General features: G+C 36.5%; 1 pseudogene; it reads left to right on the top strand.

Moving 5' to 3' along the window:
- Positions 1–2,720: 2,720 nt before the first annotated feature.
- On the top strand, positions 2,721–3,652 carry LOC136316790 (histone H3.3A-like; annotated as a pseudogene).
- Positions 3,653–6,316: the final 2,664 nt, after the last annotated feature.

Genomic DNA, 6,316 nt, shown 5'->3' with positions numbered 1-6,316 from the left:
TGAATATATATATATATATATATATATATATATATATATATATATATTTGCAAAATATTGTATTCCTGCATCATTATTTTTACTGTCTCCATGATATTCAATTTCATAATTGTAGCATAATTTATTTAATCACCACCCACTTCACAAAAACATTTTGGGTGTTTTTCTGGTTGCTATGGTTATAGTCTTCATTCCAAAGAGCAAGGTTCCTAACAGTGTCTATATGCTACCACTTAAGTAAAAATGGATGTGGAACCATTAATAATATTCTTAATTCACTTAGAGAGTTACTGAATCTTTTACCAAGAGAATGTTATGAACAATTTTTAAATCCATAAAATTTCAAATTTACAGTTCCTTATTCTTACTAAAGTAGACCACAATAGAAATAATGTATAAAGCCTGTTACACAGGAGAAGCTTACCTCCTTCACTCTTCCACCCTCCTCTGCCTCCTGTTGCTGCTGACACCCCAAGAATTTTTAAAAACAGGTGTTTAAAACCTGTACTTTTTCCTCACGAATAACTTGTTATCGCTGGTCACCCTTTTAGGAGTGTCAACTCTCTACTGTGCAGATGCTGTCCAACCCCAATGGCGTTAGTGTTTTGGAGATGAAAGGAAGTAGTGATGTATTTTGTGAGTAAGGGGGTACAAATAATTTGGTCATCACAATCATCACACAAAGAAGCCATCTTCCATTTATACCCTGTCACTCACCCTCTAGCCTGCATTCTTCCTGGGGTAATGAAATTAGGGAAAGAGTGTTTTAACAGGGGAAAGCGTTATGCTCCTTTCATGTTTGTATTTCTCTATAAAAACGTTTGTTTCTTCTTTTTCATTAACAAGAAGAAATAGTGTACTGCAGTGGGCTAAGATCATGGATACTAGGACCAGACTAATGCTTGAACTCAAATCTCTGCACCACCATTTGCAGATTGTGTGAATTCACTATGATCCTTCATAGTGTGATATTTTAAAGAGAAATAATAGTACCTACATTATGAGGTTGCTGTGATGATTAATTCAGTCCATGCATGTGAAGTACTTAAAACAATGTTGGGATATCCAAGTGTTCAATAAAGGTGATTATCAATGTAGCTGTAAATCAATTCAGAGGTAATTGATATAAAATCAGTGTTCAGAGGGTTCAGACATTGCTGTTTGCTTAGTACAGTGCCCTCTAGAATGTAAACAAATATTCTAAGTGTTGAGTTTATATGATTGTATGTAATGTGTGCACGTGTGTGTGTGAATCCATTCAGGGTACCTGGAATGAATGAATAGACATTGTTTAATTTTAAAAATTACTGCTGTGGTCCTTTCTGAACTTGTCACAGGGCTACACATTTTCTTCATGAAATTTCCATGCTCCAGCATAATATTTAGGAAAAAAGTAGTGCAACCTTGAATTCCAAATTTGGTGAAGAGATCTGTTTCCCGGGAAACAGATCTGTTTCCCGGGAAACAGATCTATATTGTTTTTTAAATGTATATTTTATGTTTAATCCTTAATTTTCATTTGTATGTTGCCCTTGGATACAATAAATTATTTTTTTAAATAACAATATTTATGACTGTTTAGCTGTAGCAATATTCCCTCAAAAAAAGAAATTGAGTTTAAATTGCAATTTATCAAAATGTAGTGATCCATAGCATTATTCTCTGTACAGTAGAAATGAGGAAGATGTTATAATGTTTAAAGTTCTTTTAAAATTTTATCAAGGACTTATATATTGGGAAAGAAGTCAAGGTACTTCCAAAGAGTAAAGAAAACATAGAAATGGGGAGTGGCCACGTGCTTCAGACTCATGGAAGGGGCTCATTTTACAAATTAGTTTTAAATATTGGGAAAGTTATATATATATATATTAAAATTTATTTATTGATTTTAGAGAGTGAGGAAAGGAGAAGAAAAGAGAGAAATAGAGAAACATAGTGCCTGACCTGTGGTGGCGCAGTGAGATAAAGCGTCGACCTGGAACACTGAGGTTGCCGGTTGGAAACCTTGGGCTTGCCTGGTCAAGGCACATATGGGAGTTGATGCTTTCTGCTCCTCCCCTTTCTCTCTCTCTTCTCTCTCTCTCTCTCTCTTCCCACCTTCTCTAAAAATCAATCAATAAAAATAAATAAATAATAGAGAGAAACATAGAGCTGTTCCTGTAGGTGCCCTGACCTGGGATCGAACTGACAACTTTTATATTTCAGAATGAAGTTCTAACCAACCAGGCTATCTGTCCAGGACTATACATATTTTTATTTATTTGATAATGGAAACATACTTCGTTATGCTGTTAAGTTCCATTTTTTTGTCATGTAGTTAAGAATTTGAGTGCAAAAGACCATTTTCCATTTCACAGCATGCAGGTAAATACTAAGTTTGGATGATAATAGCAATTCAGTTCAGTTAGAATCCTTACTCCTAAGGTAGTCACCCTCATCCGATACAATCCTTACTGAGTCAATACAGGCACCTCACAGGGCGTAACATCCTTGTATTCTTGATCAAAACTAAAATCCTCTTCTCCGAAAACAACAAGATGTGTTCTATATTTCTAAACTTCCATTGGTTAAGATGGAACATGCGGTGTTCGCAGCCGCCACCGTGCTGCCGTCGCGCCGCCGTCGCTCTCCAACGTTAGTGCCGCCTCTAGCTCGTCGAGCTCCAGCCGAAGGAGAAGGGGGGTAAGTAAAGAGGTCTCTATACCATGGCTCGTACCACCATGGCTTGTACCAAGCAGACTGCCCGCAAATCTACCGGTGGTAAAGCACCAAGGAAGTAACTGGCCACCAAAGCCGCTTGCAAGAGTGCGCCCTCTACTGGAGGGGTGAAGAAACCTCATCGTTACAGGCTTGGTACTGTGGCACTTCGTGAAATTAGACGTTATCAGAAGTCCACTGAACTTCTGATTCGCAAACTTCCCTTCCAGCGCCTGGTGTGAGAAATTGCTCAGGACTTCAAAACAGATCTGCGTTTCCAGAGTGCAGCTATTGGTGCTTTGCAGGAGGCAAGTGAGGCCTATCTGGTTGGCCTTTTTGAAGACACCAACCTGTGTGCTATCCATGCCAAACGTGTAACAATTATGCCAAAAGACATCCAGCTAGCACGCCGCATACGTGGAGAACGTGCTTAAGAATCCACTATGATGGGAAACATTTCATTCTTTAAAAAAAAATTTCTCTTCTTCCTGTTATTGGTAGTTCTGAACATTAGATATATTTTTTTCCATGGGGTCAAAAGGTACCTAAGTATATGATTGCAAGTTGAAAATAGGGGACAGAAATCAGGTATTGGAGGTTTTTCCATTTTCATTTATGTGTGAATTTTTTTAATATAAATGTGGGGACATAAAGTATTAATGCAAGTCAAAATGTTTCAGTGAACAAGTTTCAGCAGTTCAACTTTATAACAATATAAATAAACCTGTTAAATTTTTCTGGACAATGCCAGCATTTGGATTTTTTAAAACAAGTAAATTTCTTATTGATGGCAACTAAATGGTGTTTGTAGCATTTTTATCATACAGTAGATTCCATCCATTCACTATACTTTTCTAACTGAGTTGTCCTACATGCAAGTATGTTTTTAATGTTGTCTGTCTTCTGTGCTGTTCCTGTAAGTTTGCTATTAAAATACATTAAACTAAAAAAAAAATGGAGCATGCAATCTGAATAACAAAAGTAAAAGACACTAGGGGAGGATGGGTACCTACCTGACAGAGTTCAACGGACTTCAGCAATCAAGTTTCTTTTGTCCTATAATTCAAATAGGGCACATTTCTCAGCAAGGGCAGCTCCCCAGGAGCAGCATTTATCTGGGAAAGAAGAGGTGATGTACTAACTGAAAGTCCCGTGCCACTCACAGAAAGAATTTTCATCTACAGAATTGCCCTGTGCTGGCATAGGTGATTAAAACTCCAAGTTAGCCAAATTGTATATGCATAACACACCAATACAGACAACAGGGTAACAACTCCCAGAGGGAAAGGATGGATTGAAGTAGGGGGACGGGAGCAAAGGCTGTGAAACAAGAGTGGAAAGAGACTTTGCATGGAGCATGGGGGGCATGATGTGGTGCGTAGAGGGTATTATATTGAGTGGGACACTAGGAAACATGACAACACAATACATTTAAAATAAAAAAACACTATAAAATTTGCTTTCTGGAAAGAGGATTGGTTAAAGGGGCCCTTGGAAGGCAGATAATGTGGGAGGGCAATCTTGGAGAAAAGAGTGCCTGAGAGGAAAATATCTTAATTCTGTGAATGAATCTGTATACGTTTCAGGCCAATTGCTGAGTTGCACATGCATAGGGTATACCCCAAACTGTATGGTTAGATACTTTGAACTCCATAAACCACCACTCAAGTCTCAGACTAAATCCTGAGATGTGTCTGTATGGGGAAGTAAAGGCACATAACAATTTCTTTGCAAAGTGAACTGAAAGAAAAATCATCTAAAGATGGTGAGACAGAACTTTTAGTTTAACCATAACCAGTTTGACATCTGGCTAAACCAACCAGCCAAATAAAAGAATATTCTATGGAGAATAATATAATATTTGAAATGCAGTACAATCGCATGTAAGAATACAATCCAAAATTATTCTACATATTAAGAACAATGAAAATTTGTAAAAAAATATATATATAATGAAAAATACATGTACATTCCAAGGGTGACTCAGATAGAGGAATAGTCAGGCAAAGATTTTAAGGAAGGTATCATAACCATGTTAGATTGGGATAAAGGTGGTGTGAACAGAGGGGGATTTAAGGGTGGGCACACCAGGTTTGTGCCCTTGGTCCCGACTTCTGAAGGGTCCAACCAAGCTCTTAGTATACACTTTTTTTTGAATAACACCAAGTTTGGTTTCATGTGTACAATTTTAACATTAATAGTACATAGTATTTTTCATTTATTTAAAAATATGATTAACATGTATTTTTAGTTTCCCTTTCTCTCCTTTTTTTTAAGGGGTCCAATATGGTTCCAATATTTTCTTCTGCACCCGGGGCCTCAATCAACCTTAATTCGACTCTGGGTGTGAAGGTAAATGCTGTTGAAATAAAGGAAAAGATAGATGTTCTAAGCAGAGAAAAATACAAGTTTTTTTTTTTTGTAAAGCCAAGAGGAAATTTTAGATATCAGTATCACAATATCTGACATTTACACAAATATATTAAATGGGACAAATAGCAAATTGAAGATGATAAAGACAGATTTAATAAGTTGAAATTAGAATAACAGATATCATCCATACACATAAGCAAAGGGAAAAAACACTAAAGTAAAATGAGTAGAGACTCAGAAATGTGGTCTTCATTGGATTCCCAAGAAGACTTTAAAAAGATTTTGACATGGCTCTGGACAGCTGGCTTAGTGGATAAAGCCTTGGCCTAGTGTATGGACATCTTACTTTTGATTCCCAGGCAGGGCACACAGGAGAAGCAACCATCTGCTTCTCTCCACCTCCCTTTCCCCCTTCTCTCTCTCTTCTCCACCTGTAGCTAGTTGCTCGATTGGCTCAAGCATTAGTCCCAGTTTCTGAGGATAGCTTGGCTAGTCTGTGCGTATCAGCTTCAGGTGCTAAAAATAGCTTTGTTGATTGAGTATTGACCCCAGTCAGTGATTGCTGGGTAGATCCTGGTCTGGGATCCTGTGGGAGTCTGTCTCACTATCTCTCCTCCACTCACTTATAAAAAAGAAGATACTGCCACAGAACATATATCTTGAGAAATAATTGTGGGAACTTCTTAAAATAAGTAGAATACATCAATTTACAGATTCTGATAGCTCAGGAAACCCAAAAGATCATAAACTCTGAAGAAATTATTCTAAGAAATGTTAAAATCAAACATCTAGAAACCAAAGATTAAACAAAAACCTTGAAAATGGCCTATAAAACACAGTACAACTCATATAAAGGGATAATGATTTAAATGACAATGCACTAGTCTTAGAAAACTACAATGGCCAGAATATGGCACATCTTTACACTTCTCAAAGAAAATAACTCAACAACCCCACGTTTGACATCCTGCATAAATATATTTAAAGAAAGACAATGAAATAATGACATTCTAAGGTAAGTGAAATAGTAATAAAATTTGTTCTTGGAGGAAATAATCTAAAATAAATGTTAAATAAATTTTTTAAAGACTGAAGGAAAATGATAAGCATGGATAACTTTGAGCATCAGAATGGAAAAAAATAAACAAAAATGTTAAATGATTGGATAAATATAGTACACTATTCTTCTCTACTTAAATTTTTCAAAATATGTTTGTTTATAGAAAGTAAAACTTGTAACGCTAAC

Source organism: Saccopteryx bilineata, chromosome X (genome assembly GCF_036850765.1).
Source record: "Saccopteryx bilineata isolate mSacBil1 chromosome X, mSacBil1_pri_phased_curated, whole genome shotgun sequence".
In the NCBI taxonomy this organism is placed as follows: Eukaryota; Metazoa; Chordata; class Mammalia; order Chiroptera; family Emballonuridae; genus Saccopteryx; species Saccopteryx bilineata.
This window is presented reverse-complemented; position numbering and strand designations above follow the sequence as displayed.